This window comes from Canis lupus, chromosome 1 (genome assembly GCF_003254725.2).
Source record: "Canis lupus dingo isolate Sandy chromosome 1, ASM325472v2, whole genome shotgun sequence".
Taxonomy (NCBI): domain Eukaryota; kingdom Metazoa; phylum Chordata; class Mammalia; order Carnivora; family Canidae; genus Canis; species Canis lupus.
The window spans coordinates 11,111,009-11,138,603 of NC_064243.1; the positions used below are offsets into that span (position 1 = coordinate 11,111,009).

Below are 27,595 nucleotides of genomic sequence, written 5' to 3' on the forward strand. Positions count from 1 at the left end.
TCTTGGGTCCTTAATGTTTGTTTTGTTTCTTTATTCCCACGGATGCAGCTAGAGCTTCAGCACACATTTTTGATCGTGATGCTGTTGACCTCGCATATTGTGTCTGTAATTTCCACTCAATAATAGAATGTTTGCTTCTGTTACTTTCCAAAATTGTCCAACTGCTGAGCTGGATCCACATCATTAGGTCATCAAACTGCTACGTAGAATAAATAGCAGTGCTTTAGTTTCAACTGCAACCTAATTTTACAATTTTATTCCAAACCAGCTTGTTCTAGTTGTATCTTGATTGCTTTGCAAAATGTTGTGTTCATGCTCCATTAGACAAATGCCAACACTATAATTCATCTAGCAGAGACATGGAGGTGGGGAGTGACGCCAAAAGGTGCTTCCCAGAAACATACTATTTAAATGGGTTTCACTAATTGCCATAGAGGGATTTTCTGCTGATCCCATTGATAGTTTTTATACTGAACGAGAGTTATTAAAATAAAAATGTTTTGCTCCTGAATAGCACATAGGGGTTCCTTTTGCTACCAAATACAACAAATTGTCAATGAGGAACATAAAGACAAGTGTGAAGATGATAGATAGATAGATAGATAGATAGATAGATAGATAGGTAGATTGATAGGTTGATAGATGATAGATAGATAGATTTTTTTTTTCTGGATACATTTTAAACCAAGGGAAAAACAAAGGTAAATTTAATAAAACAGGAAACATATTTATTTTTTTTTCAGGAAACATATTTAAAAGGTGCTAATTTCATCTTAGAAATCTCCCACTTCTAAAAAAAAAAAATCTCCCACTTTCAGTTGATTTATCTAAGTATTGTCTATTTTAAGAACATTGTGAATACACTAATATTTCCAGTGTATTTATTTTAATGAATGGCTAACACTCAGTCTCAGTGTGTGAATTTTGCTTGCCTATCACTTTATCCCTGTCTTACATCTGATGTCTGACATCATGTAATTTTTTTCATGTTTTACGATACTCAAATACCTCTTTCCAAAGTTCTATTTTGTTGAGTAATTAACCATTATTCAGGCTTGTAGTTGATTTACTAATTTCATATTTACATGGGATTTTTCCTTTTATCCAGACTAGCCATATGTCTCATTCTCTCATGTACCTGCCTATTTGTTGTTGCTAATATGAAATCATAGTAGTTCAAGTAGATAAAATAACTTCACCATCTGACAACAAATACCCATTTAATATTTACTTATAACCTCTAAAATACTGTATTTCTGAGTGGGGATATAGGCAAAAAGAAAAAAAAAAGTACCAATATGCTTATTAAAATTATATACAATTGCAAAAGCAAGAAGGAAAAGATCAGATATTTTAAAAGTCCCATATGAAAGGAAAATAAAGTACAACAGAAGTTCATATACAGAGCTCTTACTTTAGATGAGCTTTAAGCGCAGCTTGGCAAGATGAATCAGAGTCTGACCATAGAGATGGAGGAAGAGAATTCCAAGTGAAAATGATAGTATGAGCAAAGTTCCTGAGGCGCAAAAGCTTAAAAAGAGTTACCTAAATACCTATTAACAATTTCTGGATACATACATGATTCAGCGTATAGAAGAAAGAGTGTTTAATAAATGTTTATGGGGCACCTGGGTCGCTCAATCCATTAAGCCTCTGACTCTTGGTATAGGCACTGGTCATGATCTCAGGGTCATAGGATTGAGCCCCAAGGGGAGCACTGTATCAGGCTCCATGCTCAGCATGGAGTCTTCTTGTCTCTCTCCCTTTGCTCCTTCTCCCACTTGTGCTCTCTCGTCTCTTTCTCTCAACTAACTAGCTAACTAACTAGATAAATAAATAAATAAAATCTTTTTAAAAATGTTTACCAATTGTGTCAAATATTTCACTGATCAAGGAGGATGAAGGCTTAGAAGAATTTTAGCTATGCGCATTTTAGCTATAGCAGAGAAGGTATTTTGTGATTGAGGCTAAGGACAAAAATACCTTTAGGTTTCCTTTATGTGCAGGCTATCTTAGTATATGCTCAAGATATTTGTTCTATCTTCCTTTATCCATGTTGAACCAATAAGTATGATTATGAATGGAAATAGTACACAAGATTTAAACACAGTTATAGGAGGCAAAAATATAGATGGATATTTGAAACAGTTGTACATGGGATTTTAAAAGGTGTATCACCCCCCTTCCCCCCAAAATAAAACAAAATGTGTTTCTCTCATGTCTAAGGTATATTTATTTCATTTTCCAAACAGTAAGTTATCTGGTAGTTTTAGTAGAAGAGTAGAAACCTTGTCTCTAAAGGAGGGCAGTACTAAATGGGCTTACGCCAAAGACACCACAGGCCACTTCCACGTATCCTTCTTGGAGGTGAATTTATTCTTACTCAAAAAAACAAATAGTTTTAACGCTGTACACAGTCTTTGTGGTCAAGAAAGACTTTTCATCCTTGACCCTACAATTAGGGTACGAGGGATGCACCAGGAATGACATAATGTTCTCTCTGGATTCATTGACTGACTCTGTCTCTTTCATCTTTTTCATCCTTCCTATTTCTACCTTGGATTTTCCAAAATTTAAATGTTAAAAAAAGGACAATATGCATATTTATAGGCATATTATTTTTACCCAGAATAATTTAGGATTGGGGGATTTTTTTTTCTTTTAGATTTTATTTATTTATTCATGAGAGATACACAGAGAGAGGTAGAGACACAGGCAGAAGGAGAAGCAGGCTCCCTGCAGGGAGTCAGATGTGGAACTTGATCCCTGAACCCCAGGATCATGTCCTGAGCCAAAGGCAAATGCTCAACCACTGAGCCACTCAGGCACCTAGGATTGGGGGATTGTTATAAGAACCTGGAAGATGTATACTATTTCTCATTGATCAAAGATGATAAATAATACTTTATATATTCCTCGTGATGATTTAATGATTAGCACAATGACTAATAATTATTGTATGTATATTATTAATTTGGCCTACTTTTCTTCCATTTAATTTCTGTAAGTACTCCGTATGAATATGTGTAGGTATACAATTAAAATGGAAGAAACTGAGATTTTTAAGAGTAATTAATAGAAAAGTAATGTTTTGTAATGTTTTAATAGTTTTCTAAAATTGCCTCTTATTGCCTATTATGTTAATTCTTTTCATTTCCTTTAAAACTAGAAGTTACCCACATATCACTGAGATGAGCAGAGATTCTGGAATGCCAGAGCATGCCTATCCTTTGATATTTGCTTTATCTAAAGAAAATGGAGCAGACTCAAGACCACAAACTCAGCTCTTAAAAGGAAAACATTAACAATCTATCCAGATAGATCAAATCCCTGGACCAATATAAGGGTTTAGATCCCAGAAATAAGTTAGAAACTGAAAAACATAAGACTTTTTTTTACGCGGAGAGTTTACAATGGAATACATTACATCAGTAATGCCATGCAATAGATGGCCTCAAATTCTTCTCTGCTCTACAAGCCCAGAGGGGAAATAGAGTGATTTTCAATAATGCTGCAAAATAATGGACTCAATTCTCCCCTGCATCTCAGAGAATATGGGTTTCTTAAACACGAAGAAACAGATATCTGCCATTTTCATTCCAGTCCTATATCCCACAATTGAATCTTTCCAAAATTAGGTTTAGAAAAAAAACAGTGATTCACACCAAACAGAGCTACTCATTCAGTTGTAGTGTGTGTGTATCTTTGTAAAATGTAATACTGATACTTAAAAATCTACATGCAAATGTTGAATTAAAAAAACTACATTGGAACAAATTTCATAATAAATCAATAGTTAAAATATTTAATTTTAAAAGTGAAACTATCAATCATTAAAAAATATATCAGGAAGATGGAGAATAAATTTAAAAACAAAGCATACATTTGAATTTATGGCATATTTAATATAAAGATAAAAGGGTAATATCAATGTTATTGATGGCAAAGGTTATTGATTATTTCACATCTTCTAGCCAGTATATTAATTACCTTCTGGTTGTATATCATTTGATTCTTGCATAAGCTATATAGCGTAGGTAACTATTATTATCCTTATTTTACAGATGAGGAAGCCAGGCTTCTAGTAGTAGAATTAGAAAGGGACTCTTTTGAACCTATATGTGTTTCTAAAGTCTGGGAAGTTAAACCCTACATGATAATGGATTAGTGCATCATAAGCATGTGTGTGTGCCATATGGTTTTCTCCAAATGATTTCATCACTTCATCTCTTACATATAGATAACCATAATATGTAAATGTGTTTAGTATATTTATATTTTGTATACAACATACATTTTATCTATCTATCTATCTATCTATCTATCTATCTATCTATCTATCTACACGTACCTAAGAAGAGATGTTCAAACCAGGAAATTATAACCAGGGAAATGTAAATCAAAATAATATTGAGATACTACGGTACTATCTTATACACACTGCATTATCAAAACCATGTAGTTCGATAATACTAATTGTTTTAAAGGATTTATGCTAAGAATTTAGAAGTAATTTGAATCATATGATACAAGCATTTCAAATATATATTTTTCTTTGCATATATATATATGTACACATACACACACATGCACACACACAAATACATTGCTGATGGGAGTATAAATTGGCGTCATAACTTTGGAAAAAATATTATCTTATAAAGTGAGTATACATAACCCAAGAATATACATAAGAAACACTCTTGTAGTCATACCATAGTAGAGATATATAAAAAAAGGCCCATATACCACTGTTGATAAAAAGGGAGGAAATTGAAAACAAATTAAATATGCATTGAATGGAAGATAGTTAATCAAATATGCTATTTTGACCCAATGGACTATTATACAAAACACTGAACATAATACATGTCCATACAATGACTTAAGTGGATCTCAGTGACATAATATTTAATAAGAAAGTACAAGCCACAAAAGACAACAATGAAAATAACTTTTGAAAAATTAGGTTAATTTAAAAACAAATAAAAGTAATATTTTATTTAGTTGAATACACATATATTTGGCAGATTAATTAAATCAGGAATGAATATAAGGAAACTGGTTGCCTGATCTCAGAGTATAAATAGGGTTATGTAACTTATTGGTAAGTTTATTGTGTTGCATAATGGATCTGTCTGTCTATTGTCTTAGTAAAATAAGTAATATAAAATAGAATAAAAGTGGATAATGGCAATTCTAGGGCAACATATAATACTGTTTAATGAAGCAAGAACTATGATGCATTTTCTTTTATGCATACGACTCCACCTCTAAAAAGAGAAAAGAAGCAGCAGAAATGTTCAAATCCAAATTTCCAGTTTGGCTGGGTTTTATTTCATTCTGACCAGATTTAACAAGAGCCATCCTGCTGGGTATCTGAGCACTGCCATATAAGCAATACTAGCTTTAGCCTCAGCATACACATTACTTTCTCTTGGACTATTCCTAGATGCTCGAAATTCAGGATGTTACTTATATGTATCTCAGACTGCTCTAGGTTGGTTTCTCAAGAAACAGATTCTGAGATTAAGGTTTGTACTCAGGAAGTTGATTGGCAAGCACTTTTAGGAACAAACAAACAAAAACAAAAAACAGAAAAACATCTAACAGAGTGAGGGAAGTAGGTTTTGGCAGAGTTCATCAGAGCTGCCGGGAGCTCTCTGGACAGGTACTCCTTAGGAATAATCTAATAGAGGTAAGGACCTTAGTATTCCCCCTCAAGACCACTCATTGGGTACTGACTTCCCTGGACGAGGTTGCAAACTGTCTGAGCCGGCTTCCTTTGATGCCTGAAGAGGGCTTAGGTGTGAGCTGCCAGTAGCAGAAACTCACCTGGCTGGGGGATGAGTGCCATATCTTGAAGGGGATCTCTGGGCAGCTTACATTTCACACCAGGGCCCCACTGGATTTTTGTTCTGTGCAGAGACATGGCTCGTCTACCTCTATTTGTCAGTGTCTAGCATTGGGACTGACTCCGAGTACATAACCAACAAATGGCTATATTATTATTCATTACCAACGTACACTTTGATTGTTACAATTCTCACCCTACAGTACATCATTATAATTTTATCACACTTCTCCATCCTCAACAAATTTATTTTCCCCATTTTTGATGGCACAACCTGGATTTCTAGCCAGTAAAGTAGTTTGCCTGATGTAAAAACATTGATTGTGATGAACTATAGCCCTCATCGTGGTCTTCTATATTTAAGTCCAATGCTTCTTATCAAATAAAATAAATTTAACTTAGATTGAGCAAAAATCAAGATAGAGACTTCTGGAAAGTTCATGAGAACTAAAAGGCAAATTATCACCCACAAACTGTGGGACAAACAGCACTAGGTAAACTTTTTGCCTAAAAAAGTTAAGTTTTAAAAAGTTTAAACTAACAGCCAGGTAAACTTTTTGCAACCCAGTTAAAAGATACTCTCACAGAAGTGTCTAAGAGTTCTTGTAGAAAAAAGATAGCAAAATTCAAGGAGTCTTTTATCCTTAGTTGCCAACATGACTCACCATATCCTTATAGAAAGTTACATTCACAGGGGGAAAAGCCCCATTTTGGAAAGTAACAATATTAAATAAAAAGCAAGGAATTAAAAAAAAACCTGCAATAAACATAAGTATATATACAGAAGGAAGCCAAAGAACAAGCAGCCCCAAACATCTATGCCAATAGAGAAGTGAATGAGAATAAAATAAAAAAAAATTATAAAACATGTTTCTTTTTTGATCAAGAGCTAAAAAAAAGAATAAAATTTCAGTGGATTACAGATAAAACTACAGACAGAGATAAAAAGTTAGCTGGCATAAATGAGGATAGAAATACGAAAAGAAATAAAATCAACACTAAAATGATTGCCTTACAATAAAACAAGGCACTCTTGAAAACATAAGACAAAGGATGAGCGATTCTATTTGGAAAAAAGCAGAATTGAAATTATGTGAGGAAAATGAAAGATATCTGTTGCAGGCAAAAGTAGAGTTGAAATAAAAGACTGTGATTTCTCACAAACAGAATTGAACAAACAGGAGATAAAAAATGTTTAAATTCCTTAAAAGTTGCATGACAGAAATCACCCGATTATTTAGATTAGAAGGACCAACATAAACAGGAGAATGCAACATAAATGATGCACACCAAGTTAAGGTTTATAAATTCAAGAACACGGAAATAATTTGAAGGCTAATCAGTGCTCATCTTCTACAAATAACTTGTACTGGAAAAAATTGCTGATGAGTTTTGGACATTATTTAAGTACCAAATTAATAGCGTTAAAAGAGAAGCTGAAGCATATTCAATTTTTTAAAGATTTTACTTATTTATTCGAGAGAGAGAGAGAGAAAGAGAGGCTCCATGCAGGGAGCCAGATGCAGGACTCGATCCCAGGACTCCAGGATCAGGCCCTGGGCTGAAGGCGGCGCTAAACCGCTAATCCACCTGGGCTGCCCGCAAATTTAATTGTTAAGGATTTATTTGAACAAAAAGCAATTCCAATGGGACAGCACCACAGTGGTTAGGAGTGGTCCACCCATAGGAGCCAGGGAAAGCACATTTAAAGAGTAGAAGGAAAAGCAAAGTAAGAAAGTTATTTGTTGTAATTAAGCAGTTGCATTATTTGAGAAAGCCTGATTGGATGTTTGTAATCAGTTGTCCTTAGGTTTCAATTTCTTAACTTTGGGGCATGATCTGCACAGGTTTTGGTTTACTTACTTAGGCTCCTAAAATGTTAAAGCCACCTCAGTTGTTAAAACCTCTGGTTTTAATTGTTATTTTTTTCCCTCTGGGTTTAATTAATTTAACAATAGGATTTCTCCAATAAGTAACAATACATGCCATAACTACTTCTGAGAGATAGAAATTGAGAATTCCCTAAATCCTCAATGAAATAGCCATAAGAGTGAGAATTGAATTCATTCATCTGTTGAACTAGCCTAACTAGTGGTAATGACTAGATATTAAAAGCAGTACAATAGTGAAATAATTTGGTTTCTTGTTTTCCAAGATCATGGGAGTTCATTTGTACATGAGGTATCTGAAGAGAGACAGGTAGAGAAACAGAGTTGCCGGCTCAATAAGGTGCTCACAGCAACAAATATCTGCTTAAATCACTAAACATTGGAGTCTCTGGGTGGTTCTGAAGGTTAAGTGTCTGACTCCTGATTTAAACTCAGGGTCCTTCTCTCTCTCTGTGTCTCTCATAAATAAATAAATAAAAAATCTTTAAAAAGAAAATAAAAAAAAAATAAAATAAAATAAACTCAGGGTCCTGGGATTGAGCCCCTCATGGGGCTCCACACTTAGCACTCTGAGCTCCTCAAAAAGTCTGCTTGTTTCCCTCTTCCTCTGCCCCTCCCCCTGCTCGTGCTCACACTCTCTCTTTCTCTAATAAATGAATAACTCTTAAAAAAAAAAGTCACTAAACATGTGCAAGTGAAACCAGCAGACACCCCTGCCCTCACATATGCTGCACCACTATTAAGTATGACAATCTGTACATGCCCCTCAGATCTACTGTGCAACCAAGGGCAGCCCCCAAAATTGATCAAAACCTTATCAAAGGGCTCCTGTTCCCCAAATCTGTCCCCAGGATGGCTAGTTCTCTTTCCCTCCCCTCCATTCCCCTGTCTCCTCTCTCCTCCCTTTCTTTCTCCTTCCTCCCCCTCCTCTCCATACACATGAATGAGTAATAAAAGTTCCCACCAGGTAGATTTAATAGGTATAAATAACTTGAAGGGCATAAATGACAGTAAAATGTAGGAGAATCAGAAATAATTCAAGCATTCATTGTCTTTGTTTTAAAGTCATTTATTTTATCGTAATCTAATAAAATTTAATTTCTAATAATGGCTGTGTTTAACAAGCAGTTTGCACAAATTCTGAAAAATTAACAGTTGGTTCTCCTTAGCCTGAAGGAGCTGGCTCTGATGTGCTTCTCAGTAAAGTGGTGGGACACTGGCAAGTGGGGACACTGGGAAAAGCAGATGACCATCACAGACCAGCGATATCAAAACCACTTCTCTGATGAAGATATAATGGTGGTTTTACCACAGTTATGTCATAGACAGAGAGAGACAGCCTTATGATATATTTTTGGAAGCAAAAAATAAGAACTGTCAATACGTTAGATGAAATTAGGGAAGAGTGTATTACATCCAGTGTAAATAAGGAAATATATTTATCAATTAATTCCATAAAAACAGTCCACAATCTCTTATCCAAAATCAGTGGGATCAGATACCTTTCAGATTTTTTTTAAAGAGGTAATCTGGTTCATGTGTGTTAAATGATACCCCCTTTAGGGTAAGGATGATACACTTAAAAATGCATGAATATTCGCATGAGTTGGGTAGATAACCACCAGAAATAGGCCTCATTAATGAAGGTCAGGTTTTGTTGCAAAAAAGAAAATACTTGTTATATAAATGGAAATATAACCTATTTTCCCGATGTAAAGATTTCAGAAATTTAAAAAAATACAATACCAATACTGTTAGAGTTCTAACAGAGATCTAGTTTTTATATATATAAAGTAAGCACTTTCAGGGTTTACATCTAAATAAAAATACAAAAAAAAGAAAAAAAAAAAACTCCACAAAATCCAATTCTTGTGAGAAAGCAAAATTTGAACCAAAGTCGTAGAGTATCAAACAAAATGGTAAGGAAGATTCATACGGGATACACTGAAGTGATACCTTTTAGAATTCAGGTAAATCTGGTCTCAGAGATATTTGTTTGACACCACAATAAAATCACCTAAAAAAATTACACAAAAATAAATCACAGACAAAAATTAATATTTTAAAAAGGAAACTATAGAAATATTAGAATAGAACACAAAATCTGTGTAATAAGATTAGCCTCACATTGCAAACAAAATAGATTCTATAAGTGAAAAGATTAATGCATCTCATTTTATAAACATTTAAAAACTTGTAGAGCAAAATATCTTATTTAGGTCTCAACACAATGTAACCTTTTGGAAAACTATATTTATAATATAAATTAAGGACTAATTTCTCCAACACATCAAGAATTCCAGACATGATAAGAGTAGCAATCATTAAAAATTAAGGAAAACTTCAGAAGTTGACAAAAAATAAATAGATAAATGCACAGGGAATGTGCAAGATAAATTTGTTCTCTTCACTCTACAAAGTCTTTCCCCTTTAGTTATTTCCTTGGGCTCAAAACCTCCTGTAGGTTCCGGGCCTCAGCTGGATATACAAAGATTCCAATTTTCACCAAATCTGGAAGGAGTCTGGGCAGGCTGAGTTTCAGTCCAGTGAGAAACGATTATCATGAGAATTTACATTCCATGTTTTATCAACAAAAGCTACAGGACCATTGGTTCTTGTCAATAATGACATTAATTTAAGTATATCTTTCACGGCATACATTATTTTTTTTCTCACTGACAACATAACCTAAGACTGTATAAAAGGATCAGTGGATGCCCAGAGTTAGGGTGGAGGGAGGAATAAATAGGCAGAGCACGAGGGGTTTTAGGGCAGTAAAACTACTCCTTATGAAATCATAGCAGCAGAGACATGTCATTACACATGTCTCCAAATCATCGCTGTACAACATCTAGAGTGAATCCTAAGGTAACCGATGGTAATAATGATGTGTCAATATAGGTTCATTGATTGCAACAAATGTACTATTTAGGTGGGAGATGTTAATAGTAGGGAGACCAGACATGAGCAAGGGAAGGGGGTCTATGGGAACTCTTCATACTTTATGGTCCTTTTTGCTCTTAATCTAAAATAGCCCTACAAAATAAAATCCATTTAAAAAAATGCTTACTACCTGGCAAGCACTAATCCTTCAATAAATGGCAATTATTATTATTTCCAGTGCAATATTGTTCTACTAGATACAGACTTTATTTTGTCTAGATTTGGTGAAAAATTTTAGAACGTATGGTTACTGACATAAACTTGTATATTCCATAGAATAGGAGCTTTGCCTGGCAAGGACTCTAAATGTATAGTTGAAGCTGAATATGTCTCTTCTTTAAATACTGACATACACATTTTAAAACATGAAACAAGAGCAATCTATGTAGGAAAAATATGACTAACAGACATATGACTACTCAATATGTCTTATGAAAGGCAAGTATATTTAAAAGAGTTATATAAAATATGTGTGCTCTTTCCCCCCCACTTTATGAGATAGTGCTTCTGTTCTTAAGCAGCAAAACAAAATACAGCAGAGTAAAAATTCTGTTGACTCTAAATTGTCAACAGGCTGAATTCCAAACTGATAGCATGACATTAAGAAGTACTTCACCAGTTTAAGCTTCAATCTACCTTGCCAACTTCATTTCACACAACTATCCTGTGACCTCCATGGGCCAAATGATTTGGCAGCTCTGAACTTATATTTTCTCATTTTCTCTAAAACAGGAATTATTATGTATGGGCTACTTTGGGGGGAAAAAAGAAAGATGAATAATTCAGCAAAGGGTAGCGCTATCCACCTGAAAATTAATTATTTCCTCCTCTGGGGTGCCAAAGAGTATCATATATATATATATATATATATGAATCTTTCACTAGTAACTTTTTACTGCAAAAATTATTTCTCATATACGAATATAGTTTTCACTAACACTTAAGTGTCATGCAACAGAGGAAAGAACTAAGTTTTGAACTCAAAAATGTTTTATTGGAATTTTCTCTACTAACAACCAAATCATTTCAAGCCAGAATAATGCCAGTATCCTTTAACTTGCTATTCATTAAATGTTAGCTACACAAAGATAAAACTGAAATATAAAAGCTACTGCAATTCTGAAGTGTGTTGTTGCACTTGACAGGATGAGCACTGGGTGTTATAATATATCTTGGCAAATCGAACTCTGCTAAAAAAATATACAAAAAAAAAATGAAGTGTGTTGTATCCTCTTAAATTAAAATGAACTTGATTGAATGAAAATATAATGCATATTTACAGACATTCATTACAAAAGAAATAAAGGCAATGGCAAAAAAAAATATCTAAACCAACAAGCAATCACCTAGTTAACCAAGGAATAACAATTGCTGTTTATGCTCTGGTAAATATTCTTTCATTATTTTCTGTTAAATGAATATATATTTAAAACATATGTAACGTATAGTGCCAGAAAATGACAGAAAGACAATATCGTTTTGTGATGTGCTCTGTTCTCCCTCACAAAGTATTGAATAGACAGGTTTACATAGTCATTCAGCTTAGCAAATATATAATGAGTCCCCATGATGTGCCAGATACTTTTCAGGCACTTGGGATTCAATAAGTAAACAAGATGACAATACCTCTGCTCATGGATTGTACAGTAGGCAAGAGAGTGCCACATTCTACCGGAAACTAGAGTGAGCAAATTGCCTATTTTTAAAAGTCTTTACTAACTAAAGATGAATCAATATGATAAATAACATCTAATGAGCCCAAAACTTTTTTCCTATCCATATACTTGGCCTTGAATTTTTATGTTTCTCTAGTAGAGTGGCTCATAGATCTAAATCTTCACATTGATTCAATATTATTTCATTAGGCTGATTTTTGTTGTTGTTGTTGACTTGCTCGGTATATGTAAAATGCATAAAACAGATCGTCCTTCAGAGAGTTTTTGCCTCTGTTTATACTTAACTTACAGACTGAAGATTGTGGGTGTCCCTATGTAATAATCCCCTCAAAAAGAGTGGTTGGCTAGAAACACATTTTTGAAGAGCAAAGTAGAGAATATTATATTCAGTTTTAAAAAGACTATCTATCATAGTTCTTGGGACTTAGTCAATGTCCCATAAATGATGGTTTTCTTCCAAATGCCTCTTTAACAAGAATGAATAAGTTCCCATGTAAATATCACCAAAAAATAAAAATAAAAATAAGCCAGACAACTCTAAGTTTAATTTATGCAAGTGTGGGAATGATTGCTTTTCTTCTCATGAGATGACCAAACCAGATAACAAAATGAAAAATAAAAATGTTTTCTAGCATTAAAAACATTGATTCTAAAATTTGTTTTGACATACACATTTTTATAATATTGGATAATTGCTTTTTAAAAATATTCGGTTTGGCTGAATAAAACTGCTTTACTGTTAGGAGTCTGTATATCATGAAATACTTTTAAACAAATAGTGTAAGAACCTTTTTCTTGTTCAGATTACTGTGCATTTCTATGCAGGCATTTGAATAGCATTATTTCTGTTGAATGATTCCAATGTTTACCATTGGGATTTAAGCATGTTCAATTAGCACAAGAAACATTCCCTTAGTTGCATTATTTCATATTTTCCTGAAAACTTTTTTAATAGCAGCAATATTTCTATTGAATGGATAACATTCTTTACTGTTGGATTTTAAAAGAGTACTCAAGATGAAATCAGTCATAAACTGGTACATCAATTCTTCCTACATTAGAGGAGCCAACCAACCTTACACTTGTTGATTGAGCTAATAGTATGTTTAAAAATATTTCTATGTTGATGAGAAGTTAAAGATTTGGATCATTGAGTGGGAATTAGATAAAGAGGCTTTCAGAAAGTTTCTAAGTTTTAATTTTATTTTAAAATGATTCTCTTTTATTATCTCTTCTTTGGGTACTGCTACTTGTGAAATAGCACATCAAATTCTGTTCTCTGTGTGTGTGTATTTAACTAGGTAAATTTTGTTTGTAATATCAGCCAAGGATGAATCAGAAATGGCTGAGAATTGAAGGAGCAGAACTAAATGAAACACATATAACTGGAAAAACAGTAGGAAAATAAGATAGTGAATGACTGTCAAATAAATTCATAGCTTTCCTTCAAGTTTATTTTTGTATAAAAGTCATTCTTTAAGGTTACCTGTGGACTAAACTCATCTCGTTGTTACTCAAGCCTAAATTAAAAGAGGAAAATCACCAGATTTACATTTTTATTAATAATGTATTTTAAGTATCCCTTTGGCATTTTAATGAACTAAAACTTAAATGCTTCTCTATTTCATTACATACTTAAAATTTCCTACATGGGGTCACTGCATAGGTTTTCCACAAAGAGATAATTGAAACTTTGAATCAAACAATTTCAGGGAAGACATTTTTCTGTAATGGTTAGTGGCACTTTATTCAAAACTATATGTCCTTTAAAAATTAAAGCCATCGATCAATCTCAATCATTATCTCGGAAACAATTTCATATTCTAACTTTTTACATACTGTTATGCTTCCTAACTCACCATATCATTACTGATTTAAAAATACGAAAATTGAAGAAAGAAGATGTCAATAGGAATGTAGGTAGGGTGTATATCTAACTATGGAGATCTCTAAGAGTCAATTTAAACATGACGTTTTTAGCATTAAGTACACATTGACTTTTATTAATTCCCCCACTTCACCAGTCTTTCAATAATGCCTAGAACAAATGGAAACTCTTATTGGTCAAACTGATTTAATTTGAGTAAACAAAGAAAGACCTAAAAGGCTGAAATAAATTATTCAAGTGAAAGATCATTCTTTGGAAATAAATATCACCTAAAAAGGACTCTTTCTTCTCATTATTTTTATTTTGTCCTCATCCAAAGTGACATTTTAAAACAAAATAAGCCCAATTACATCAAAGGTATGCAACTGTCCATTCCAGTCAAGCCTAAGTTGTTGAGTTTCTATCAGCTACAGAACTAATTGCCCGAGTCCGTAGATGGGTCATTTTTATGCAGTAGCAGTGAAAACTACAATGAGGCATGATTTACTCATTATCTTACCTTCAGGAGTAGTAAAGTATTTTTCAAGAAAAACAGATGTCAGACTCTTGTGACAACTGACTGAAGATGCTTCTGTAACCACAGAAAATACTGGTGTTGAAAGGAGATCCTGTCTCGGAAATAGGAAGCTTAATTAGCCTCATCTCATGACTTAGCAAAGGCATCATAAAAATTGGGTACCAAATGTTGGGGAAAAGGGAAACTCAAAAAGCTGTGTTTATATAACATCCTTCAGGCCCACATACTCATTTTTGCCTTATCATGATTGAATGCCCTCTGTGTCCAATGCAGCAAATTAAACTTAAATTTAAGAAGCAAGCATAGCAAGTAAAAGCAGGACAAAATCAACAGAACAGTATTTACAATAGCATTCTAAAAGAAATTAAATACTTGGATATAAATCTAACAAAATAGGTACAGGATGTGTATGCAGAAAACTACAATGATAAAATCGTCAAAGACAATCTAAATAAACAAAGAAAGATTATACAACTCTGCAGAGGAAGACTCACTATTGTTAAGATACCAATTCTTCCCAACTTAATCATCAGTGGTTAATTAAGCTGGATGTTGAGACCGATCCTCAGCCAGTTTGAGCTGCTCCTGCTCTGGAACTCAGGGGCAGAAGGCATCATTCTTAAGTCCTGTCCCAGTAATACTATTGGTTGATACGGTGTTGCTTCCATAGAGTAAGAGGCTATTAATATAACTCAAGAGACTCACTAGGGAGTGTCCTACTAATTCCACAATCTGATAGTAAATGTCAGTGGAGGATTAAAACAACCTTATTGGGACAGAATCTTTAAGAAGTTAACCTTTTAGGAAAGTTATCTCCCCTCAAACCCAGGTAAAATACTCCACTGCATTGTGGATAAAACATAAAATACTTAAAAGTCTAAACTCTTTTCATGAGCTGAGCCTATCAACCACATGCCACTTTCTCTCCTTCCTGATTTTACATTTGTGTATTGAACTTCTTTCTATCCCCCAAGTTAAGTCTATTGCTGTTTTCTTTGTGTGTGCTCTCTACAGGATTTTCTCCACCTCTTGTTCTATTTAAACTCTTACTTATTATGAAAATAAGACCTTGTTATTTATTCTCTGTGAAGGATTTCCAAACATTTGAAGTTGGTCATTATTTTTTTATAGTTGATTATTTGCATAATCAACTAATTGAGTGGCTCGCCTTCAACTTTTTTGCATACTCATTCATGCATTTCTTCTTTTATTAAATTAAGAATTATTTGCTGGTCACCTCCTGTCTTAATTCATTGTGATGGCAATATACAAATAATGCCCATTGCCAGTTTTTTCATTCCTGCTCCTAGAATGGTCCTGGAATCCACTCTGTGTCCACATCTTATTCCCAGGATAATTCCTAGAGAATGTGATTATTAATAACAGCAATCTCTCCATAAGTTCATCCTCAAGCATCCCTCACTTTGATGACTAACTCCAGTTTCCACCAATCTCTCTAGCATTAGTACTTTAAAAACCTGATTGTCTCTTTGTGTCTACAAAGCTTTCATTCTACCTCTTTTCATTTATGTTCTTACTTTCCTATTTAGCAGCTTAATTTCCACTGCTCCTATCAGTTTCACTCCTCTCCATTTTCTGCACTCTCCCTGGTGACTTGCTAGGGAGAACTGAAATTGAACTGTCTACCCAAGTAGCATGGGGCATGCCCCTAAGCAGGTCTGGAGAAAAATACAGAACCACAATGACTGGTCTCACTGGAAAATTATAAAACTGAGCCCCAGGTGTGCCCTAATTGCTTCATTTCCCAAGCCTCTTAATATCCCCAAACCTCCAGGTGGCTATTTAAGGTCTCATCGCTACTCACAACTTTAGTGTCATAGACTCCTCTAACCTCATTCTCCACTGATGTTCTTATTTACTGTTATCCTGAAAAAGGTGAACTTACATCTATTTCCACCATATTTTCTATTAAATGACCACAAGCATTTCACATACGCAATGCATCAATTCCTCTGATGAGAAGCACACTTTCCTTCTGCTGTCTGAGGCCAATACTTTAATGTATGCTCTAGTCAATCCCCCGTCAAACATCTAAGAATATTTTTTAAAGGTTTATTTATTCATGAGAGACACAGAGAGAGAGAGAGACAGACAGACAGACAGAGACAGAGACAGAGACAGAGACACAGGAGAGGGAGAAGCAGGCTCCCTGTAGGGAGCCCGATGAGGACTCCATCCCACATCCCAGGATCACGCCCTGAGCCAAAGGCTGCTGCTCAACCCCTGAGACACCCAAGGGTCCCAAACACCTAAGAATATTGATCTAGCAGTTCTAACTTCTGAAACTGATATTATTTTTTTCCAATGGATCATTTACAGCTGCATTAAAATATGCTTTTACTGACACATTTCCTCTCTGCTGTAAGATTTGTTGAATTGATTTATTTGATGGCTTAAATTCCTCTTTCATTTTCTTTTATATGCATTTCATATCCCCTCTAATGGCCATGTTTTATGTGTCAGCTTGAGTAGGCTGAAGTCTCTAATTATTCAATTGAACACTAATTTAGACGTTGCTGTGAAGGTATTTTATAGATGTGATTCATGTTGACTTACGTAAAGGACATTATCCTGGATTATCAGGATTGGCCTAATTCAATCAGCTGAAAGGCCTTAAGAGCAGAACTGAGACTTCCCAGAAAAAAAGAAGAAATTCGGCCCCTCAACTGCAGCTTCAGCTATTGCAGGAAGTTCCAGCCTATTCTTCCTAATAGCCCGCCCTATGTACTTCAGATTTGCTTAGTGAGCATCCTCAATTGCAGGAGCAAATACTTTGCAATTAATTCCTTCCTCTGTATCTCCTACTGGTTCTGTTTCTATGGTTGTCACAAGTGCTACACCCATGATTCCACCACAACTGCTTTGAGATCATTAAGTTCAATGTCATGAAATCCAACATTTCATTGCAGTCTTTATCTTGATTGATTTATAAGTCTCATCTGTCATAGTACATTGATCCTTTTCTTTGATACAACTCCATCACTTGCCTTCAGAACTTCCACATTCCTGATTTTCTTCCTTCTATGACAGACACTTCTCTCCTTTGCAGACTCTCTCCAAATGCCTGGACAGATTGATGTCACTTTTTTTTTCTTTTTTAATTGTAGCCATTCTAATGTGTGAGCAATAATATCCATTGTAGTTTGTATTTCCCTAGTGGTAAATTATGTTTGATGTCTTTTATGTGTTTTTAAACAACTGTATATATTTGTTTATATGTCTTCATGTATTTTCCCCATTTTCTAATTGCATTTTTTTGTTGAGTTTTGAGACTTCTTATTATATTCTAGATACTGGTACTTTGTCAGCTGTGTAGTTTGCAAATATTTTTTCTCACTCTGAATGAATGTTGAATTTTATCGAATGCTTTCTTCTACATTGATAAATCAGATCATATAATTCTTCTTTTGAATTATATTGATTGGTTTTAAAATATTAATCCAGCATTGCATGTCTGGAATAAGCCTTTACTTGGTCATGGTGTATAATTACTTTTATATACTTTACTGAATTTTCTTTGATACTATGTCATTAAGGCTTGTTACCTCTATTCATCTGTCTTTGCTCCACCATTCAGCATTTCCTATATTTGTTTTATTTATAAAGGCCAAGCTTGTAAGTTTACTTAGTGGAAAGAATAAGGAAAATTGCGTCTACCTCACCTTCCCAGAAACAGAAGTCCTATTACAGAATTTTGAAATCAAAAGAAAATAAAAAGTAGAAATGTAGCTTCAATTTTATAAGTATATATCAGCAATAAAAAGAAAATATTCCTTTTGGGACACCTGGGTGGCTCAGTCAGTTAAGCATCCAACTATTGATTTTGGTTCAGGTAATGATCTCAGGGTCATGATATCAAGACCTGTGTTGAGTTCTGTAGTGAACAGGAAGCCTGTTTAAGAGCTCTCTCTCCATATATATATATATATATTTCTTTTATCTTTTATTTATCATCTCACTTACTCCAACTGATATATTCTAAAGGATATTTTTATTACTACTTTACATATTAAGAAAATGATGCTTATAAAAATTACTCTAAATCAGGTCAGTGACAACTAAAGGAGATAGGATTTGAATCTAGAGTTATTGACCTCAGAACCTGTTATATATTCACATCATGTTGTATTTTCTTATTTAAATGATGACTACATTTTAATATGTCACTTATATTTCAATCAGAAAATTGAGCACAAAGAATCACTGCTATTTTCTTAACATACATAAGAAAATCATATATATATATAAATACAGACATTTGTATAAAAATTCTTTGGAGACAAAAATATTTAATGAAAATATTTGTGTAATATACTTGTATTTAGGGCCATGTTAATATAATTAAGCCTGTCTTATTCCCCTAATATATATATTCCCCTAAAATATATATAATGCATTTAAATGCAAATGAGGTGATATAAGCAGGCATACAAGCTTTATATTAATGAATGGAGGTTACAATAAAGCTGTATTCTGTTAAGTTTTATAAAACACATTTATATTCTAATTAAAACATGTTGAAACCTCCAATCATGCTATATATTATAATATTAAAATTTCATCTTTCAAAATACACTATTTTTCAATTACTCATATAATTATGTTTACTAGAAATGTCAGTGACCTGTTTTATCACTATATTTTTCTAAATTCATTTGGGTGATGAGGGTTATTATTTTCAATTTATAGGTTAAAATTATTTTTCAGCATAAGGAAATTAAATAATATAAACCACTAGAGTATAGTTCTTTAAAAATTAACTGTTAAAAAGCTGTTTTAGATTCTCTTCATATTCTGGTTATTCTGAAAAGTCAATAACTTTGGTAATTCATAACAATAATTAATAGTATTTTCACATATTTATAAGAGATCACATTAGGCCTTTAATTTTTCCCTTCATAATTTTTCTTTTTTTCTCTCATTGCACATATAATTTTGTGAGGTATATTTTTAAACTACAGAACGCATAAAGGACAACATATATGTCTCATATTCTTGACACATATGTACAATTTAAACTAGAACTTAAGTTGTCCTAATTTATGAAGCACCTATGATTCTAAATATGGCATACAGTAGATTTATTTTTAGAAAAGAAGAGAAATCTTAAAGAAGAATCTCATCTGAACAATAATCCTATTAATGTTATAATAATGATTAAGCATGCCTACTAATAGCTTAATATATTTACATTCATTCATGTTCATTTATCAAGGATTGATCACTGTCAACAATAAGCCTAGTCACTGGTGATATAATTATGAGTAACAAATATTTCTATCTCTAAACCTACAGAAGATTTTTAGTCAAAGGCCTACAAGTATGCAAAAATATCTTATTTAAAATATTTCTTAAAAGGTCTAGGTATGAATATATACTAAATGCAGCCTAAGGTGTTTTGTTGTTTGTCTCAACCAGGAGTAGAAAATAAAAAATAAAAAATAAAACAAAACAAAACAAAAAACACGCAATCAAATCTCTCCTTTCATCTCAGGTGTCTATCTCTCTTGAGCTTGGAATCATCCTATAAACTAAGTTTCTCTGTCAGGCAGGAGAAATGGCAGACAGTATCCCAGGAACTAAATATTTTCCCATCTTAACAAATCTGCTCCCTCCCTACTCCCCACTCCCCATCCCCCTGAGAAAAATACTATTTCTCCACCAATAGTCTTGCCTTAGTATTTGGCCTCAGCTTCGTGTTTTTACCCAATGATGCAAAAAGATGTCATACAGTAACTGGCAAGGCCCACATCATGCACCACTTCCTTCCAGGGTCAGGAGACATTTAGACTCATTGGTTAGCATATGAATTAGGCAATAGTAGTTGACAATCTCTTTATAACAATATGAATGAGGGATCCCTGGGTGGCGCAGCTGTTTAGCCCCTGCCTTTGGCCCAGGGCGAGATCCTGGAGACCCGGGATCGAATCCCACGTCGGGCTCCTTGTATGGAGCCTGCTTCTCCCTCTGCCTGTGTCTCTGCCTCTCTCTCTCTCTCTGTGACTATCATAAATAAAAAAAGAAAAAAATAACAATATGAATGGGAACCAGAAGTTCTCCACTATATATATAAAAGAAATACTAGGAAGATAAATAGTTTCTACACCATTTGTCACCATAAATATATAGAAATAAACATGTATTTCTATATATTAAAACTACAACATTACTATATTACACTGCCTCATGTAATTATCAAAAGTATAAGATACATGTTATCATGTTCAAAAAAGGAAATTTCTCGAAACAGTCTTACTCATTACGTCAAGCTCCAAGTGCAGGAGCTGGGTATAATGTATGTATTTTACTCCACTCATCTGTGCCTTGCTCATCATGTGAATTTATTATCCAGAAACCAATGACAACCTGTTTTCTAACTCCCTGACTCAAATCTCAGCTTTTTCAGAAAGTCCACTGGACATTTGATTATCTAATCTCCAGTCTAACCTGTGATAGCTGGAGGCAGATAATGAGGTCTCTTAAAAAGACATGAAAAGTCTGTCAGAAAAAGGACAGCCTAAGGGTGCCTGGGTGTCTCCGTCAGTTAAACATCTGTCTTTGGCTCAGGTCTTGATCCCACATTCTGTTATCAGGAAAGTCTCGGATTGGCCTTTCTATTACCATATGTCTGAATGCAAACTCTATAGATGGCAGAGAGCATAATTCACCCCTCCTGGTTCATAAATTATAGATACAACATAGGGGAAGAAAACGTAGTAAGACTACCAGGCTCAACACAACCATTTGAAATGAAGGGCGCTGGTACAGTACAAAAACAAGATATTGAGCAAAGAAAAAGACATAAATGAAGTGTAGTAAAATATTCACATTGGAATAAGTTGAATGTTATGATAGAGGTAGAATTTTATTCATGTTTATAAATGAATAATAATGCAGTATATAAAATTAGTCTTGAAGGCTAAACATCAATTTGCCAGAAAAAGAAGGGTGGTAGGGATCCCTGGGTGGCGCAGCAGGTTAGCGCCTGCCTTTGGCCCAGGGTGCGATCCTGGAGACCCGGGATCGAATCCCACATCGGGCTCTCGTTGCATGGAGCCTGCTTCTCCTTCTGCCTGTGTCTCTGCCTCTCTCTCTCTCTCTCTCTCTCTGTGACTATCATTAATAAATAAAAATTTAAAAAAAAATGTTAAAAAAAAAGAAGGGTGGTAAGGGAGGGAGAGACTTAATTCCTAAGGAAAATAGGTTGTTACAAAATCCCAAATTGTTAAATTATGGTGCTTTGAAGACCTCTCCAGGTTTAGATAAAGTTTCCACCCTTATGTAATTCCCTCTTCTTCCAACCCCACCTCATAGATCTACTTCATCTTACCTGTGTAGACCATACTCATTCATTTTTGGCATTTTTCCTTAGGAAATAAAACTCTTCAGGTACTTGAACATTCACATTTTAGTTGAAGATGAGTGTACTCTATAATTGTGGGATGTTCTAAGTGCTATATTAGAAATATGTAAAACAATATGTAAGAGTTATAATATAGTTGAAGATGCAGATATCCATCAAATATTTCAGATTTGGGAAAAATCACAGAGAACAAAAATTACATGAAATTATCCAGTTTGTAGCTTCATTACTTCATTAGAAAATCTGCTAAATAACCAATATCCTATCAACAGTTCCTGTGGCAGAAAGTACCAACATTCTGTACATGAAACTGAAATTTTTCTTTAACTTATTCTTCAGTAAATTTCCTTTTCATTTCCTGTTTAAGCTGTACCTGAGCTCGGTTTCATACAGTGAATTTTAGGCCATATGATAAAGACATAACCCTCTGATCAGAAATAGAACATAAAAAAAGATGTGTAGGAAAAATTAAATTATAAGCTTGACTGAACTCATGTTGTTGAAATTTCAGAAACATTTATTTGCTTGTTTGTTTGAATCAGTCTTTTTTGTAAGATTATGAAGATACTTAATACAGGCATTTCTCTCAAGCAAGAGTGGAAGGAGGACTATTTCATTAAGAAACAGAAACACGATATAAATGTTTCATTGCTTCTTCCTACAAAATTTGAATATGATTCTCAGTATTTATATCCCAGAATATTTCTTGAAATGAAAAAAAAAAAGGACAGCTTGAGGAAATGGAGACATGTACAAATTAATAAAATCAATTATACATTGTTAGAGTTTTTTAAAAAGATTTTATTTATTTACTCATGAGAGACACAGAGAGAGAGAGGCAGAGACACAGGCAGAGAGAGAAGTAGGCTCCATGCAGAGAGCCTGATGTGGGACTAGATCCCGGGTCTCCAGGACCACACTCTGGGCTGAAGGCAGCGCTAGACCGCTGAGCCACCCAGGCTTCCCTGTTGGAGATTTTCTTAATTGACATTTTAAGCTTTGAAGTTAGACAAATCTTTTTTGCTCTGTGTTCTTATGCTGTTCTGCTCCACGGAGCACAGTACTTCACCTCCATGAACCTCAGGCTTCTCCCATGTAAAATTTAGAAAGTAACAACTCTCGTTGCAGGTTATTGTGAAAATAAAATGCCAGAACTCATACATTCAATCAACATTTTTTTTCAATTGTTTTTCACAAAGATAACTTCTATAAACACCAATGTTTTTTTATCTTAATATTTTCTTTCAAGCAATGTTTACAGTTAAAATTATTTAAAATAAAACCTAGAAATGTTTCACTAGTTTATAGATCTACTCATATTAGGAGGATAGAAGAGAATATGAGCATTCCTTGCCTTGAAGTAACTGAAAATCCAGTCGGGAAACAGAATTGGCACAAAAAGAAAGTAGAAGAAAGTATAGCGACATTGAAAATATTTGGTAATTAAAAGGTGAATATTGGGAGCCTGAGTAGCTCAGTGGTTGAGCATCTGCCTTTGGCTCAGGGCGTAATCCCAGGTCTGGAGATCGAGTCCCACGTCGGGCTCCCTGCATGGAGCCTGCTTCTCCTTCTGCCTGTGTCTCTGCCCCACCCCCCTCTCTCTGTGTCTCTCATGAATAAATAAATAAAATCTTTTTAAAAAATAAAAATAAAAGGTGACTGTTACGATGTATAGTGTTACAGGACTTCCGAAGGATGCTTCAGTCATTAGAGGAATATAATCGTTATCAACTAGAAGGCAAATCTGTAAAAGAGGCATTTGGATATTTACAATATTTATTTGTTTTGTTTATAAATATAAAAATATTATTCAGTATCTGATATAGTTTTCATATCCATTGGAATAATCAAGATTGAAAAATGATATTTTGCTTGATATTTAATAATAACATAAAATGATCTGACATTTACTGATACATTCACCAGCGATGATTATAAGTGTTTTCCATAAATTATCTTATTTAATCTTTACAACTACCTTTTACATAGGTTGTATTTTATTCCTATCTCTCAAAAAAGGAAATTGAAGGGCACCTGGGTGGCTCAGTGGTTGAGTATCTGCCTTTGGTTAAGGTCATGATCCTGGGGTCCTGGGATCAAGTCCCACATCAGGCTTCCCACAGGGAGCCTACTTCTCCCTCTGACTATGTCTCTGCCTCTCTCTGTGTGTCTCTCATGAATAAATAAATAAAATCTTTAAAAAAAAAAAAGGAAATTGAAGACAGAAAATTTACATTAAACAAGGTCCTGGAGGTAGGAACTGATAAAGCCACTTATAAATATGATCAAGTAAGTTCAAGGATCTATCATGACTAGTGAATCATCTGTATATGTAATTACATGGATCAGAATGAATATGTACTACTCATGCCCCCATTTCTTTCACGGAATCACCAACAGTGGCCCACAAGTGATTTAGAAAATAATTACTGAAAAAAATCAGTGTTCTTTATTTTCTTTATTTTAATCACCACAGAACACTTCCAGCAAGTTCCTTTGGGAAAGAGACTTTGTCTTTATTCGTCAATATTTGTCAATATTCTAGTGGCTAACATAATGCCTGGCATTTAGGGCTGTGGGATAAATGTTTGTTGTTCAAATGAAGAGCTGTTTTCAGGGAGACACTTCTGAGAAGCATAGAAAAGGTAAGTACTTCAGCATTCCCTGATTACCTAACTAATATATATATATATATAACAATAGTGTACGCAGGCATACAAACTGCTGCTTTAAGTGTAAAAGGAAAAAAAATGTTTCAAATTGTTTATATAAAATATTAAAGATAATCTTAAACATACTAGTTGAAAAAATAATAGTCTATTTTATAATGATTTCCATCAATTAGGGAGCATGCTCCTCACCTCTATGTCTGCACCTAGACATATTTTCATCATAAAGAATATTTACATCATAAGAAGACATAGTTTAGAGGACAAAACTAGAAGCAAGTCAGCCTATCTTGATTCTGTAGAGTAGGTCTCCTGGCTTTATCATTCATATGAAAATAGTTGCAAAATTTAATAAAACATTAATAACAGGATAAAATGGTTGTATGTAGCTCACTTTTAATTTTGACACCAATCTATCTATAGATCTTTCTACAGTTTTAACAATAATATGAAGCATTTTCACCCCAAAGTATTGTTGACATCTTGATAGAATTAAAAAGGTATTATAAGTTTGTCTCCAGCCCCATGTTTTTTAAATATATTTTAAAAGGATAAGGGATTCATTTATCCCATATGTCATTGTCTTAAAGGCTTATGATTAAATAGCTCCATCTCTTTATTGAAGATTTTCAGATATTAAATGAAAAGAAAAGAATAAATCCTTAACGGACTAAAAATCAATGCTACTCACTATCTGGAATGGTGACTCATTCTGGTAATTACTTGTAACCTATCTATTATAGGACTGCAACAATTTTCAACTTTCCATTACATGTTACTTTGGAAAGATTTGGTCACATCAGTGAAAAACAATCCTGAAATCATGCAATTACAGAACAGCTTGAGTCATATCATCGATGTACTTGAAAACAAAGGTTTTAGCCCAAAGTGTGCTTTACTATGAGAACAATGTATCTTCTAAAGAGTAGTCACTCTCCATTGGGGTACTTAAGAATATGGCACACTTCTCAAATTCTCCAATTCTGCTGCATAGGGTTGTGTGTTTCTCCAAACTTGATTAATTAAAATAACTTAAACACTAGATATCCAAACAGTATTAAGTTTTTATTAAGAACATGTTCCTCCAGCCCTTTTTCTAGATACTCATATTCCATGCTCTGTTCAATAGTAATCCCCAAGTAATATGATGAAAGAGAGTAGGATGGTCACACTTTGCCATGTTTATGCCACATATTGCCAGTAGCCTGATGTGGGACTTGATCTTGTAACTCTGAGATGATGACTTGAGCTGAAATCAAAAGCCAGACGCTTAACCATCTGAGCCACCCAGGTGCCCCTCCCTTGCCATTTCTGCATGTTACCTTTACCTGACTTTGCTTGTCTACCCTACATTCATGTTTATGTCTAAGCTTAGCTATGCCTGTGTACTTCTAATATATTTCTTATCCTCTGATCATGTGAAACATTATTTAGTTCTGCTCACATATAATTTTCAACTGTTTTATCAAGGGGTAATTAACATATAATAAACTACACATATTTAAAGGATAAAATTAAATATGTTTTTATATATGTAAACCTTGCAACTGTGACTTTTCTGAGTTTCTTTCTTTGTTAGTAAAATGAATGTCATGATGCCACTTAAAGATTTCTTGGGGGTTGGTCAGGTGTTAAATGAGATTAATTTTATAAAGTGCCTACCACATGATTGGTGCCTAATTTACACACACACGCACATACACACCTACACAGAATCCATCATCACAAAAAATGAAATAAAACATTTCCATCACCTTCCAAAGTTTCCTGAAACCCATTTATCATCCTTTCCACCTGCCTATTCTGAGTCCCCAGAAGGCAATCATTGAACTGCATTTCATCACTGTAGATTAAATAGAATTTTTCAGTAGTTTAGAGAACTAAATTACACATTGTGTACACTTTTTGGTCTATCTTCTTTCACTTTAGGTACTTATTTTGTAATTCATCTATATTTTTGCGTACATTCACTTCTATTTCTGTAATAATGTCCCATTGAATGGGTATACCACAGCTTTAATCCATTTCCCTGTCCATGAACATTTGGATTTGATTCAAGTTTGTTTATAAGAACTTATAGCTAACTTAGTGATTGGCACTAATGAGGGCATTAGTAGGATGAGCACTAGGTGTTATTCTATATGTTGTCAAATTGAATTTAAATTTAAAAATTCCAAAAAAATAAAATTTAAAAATTTAAAAATAAAATAAAATTACTTGGCTTGAAAAAAAAATAACAATTTATAGCTATTATAGGCAATCCTGTGAATTTCTTTTTTCTTAGATACATACCCAGGAATGGAATGTGTAAACATGGTTAAGTACACGTTCAACTTTTTAAGAAGCTGACAAACTGTTTTTCAGAGTGATTGTACCATTTTACATTTCCTCTAGCAATTCATGAGGGTTCCATATGGTCCACTAACTCAACAACACTTTTTATAGTTTAATGTTAGCCATTCTCACAGGCAAATGAAGGTATCTCCTTGTGATTGTAATATGTGTTTCCTCATGGACTAATAATATTGTGTATCTTTCCACATACTTGTCACTTGCATATCTTCTTTAGTGAAATATCTGTTCAAATAGTTTGACCATTCTATATGACCTGTTTTGTTATTTATTGTTCAGGTTTTTTTACATATTTTGAATATAAGCCTCTTATCAGATATGAATTTCAGATATGTTCTCTAGTCTGTACCTTGTCTTTTTATTTTCCTAAGAGTATATTTCAAAGAACAGAAGTCATCATTATCATTACTATCATGTTTAACT

At 33.8% G+C, this 27,595-nt stretch overlaps 1 long non-coding RNA gene across 4 annotated transcripts in view; it reads right to left on the bottom strand.

Annotated features, from left to right (window-relative positions):
• The window catches only part of LOC112644004 (uncharacterized), a 106,498-nt gene that overhangs the window by 71,155 nt on the left and 7,748 nt on the right, over positions 1-27,595 (bottom strand). For 3 of the 4 annotated variants that reach the window (XR_007411772.1, XR_003126049.3, XR_003126050.3), the window contains exon 2: positions 14,750-14,858. This is a non-coding gene — a long non-coding RNA (uncharacterized LOC112644004). Of the gene's footprint in view, positions 1-9,699; positions 9,761-14,749; positions 14,859-27,595 lie in introns of all 4 variants that reach the window. The other variant, XR_003126051.3, reaches the window with a different exon arrangement.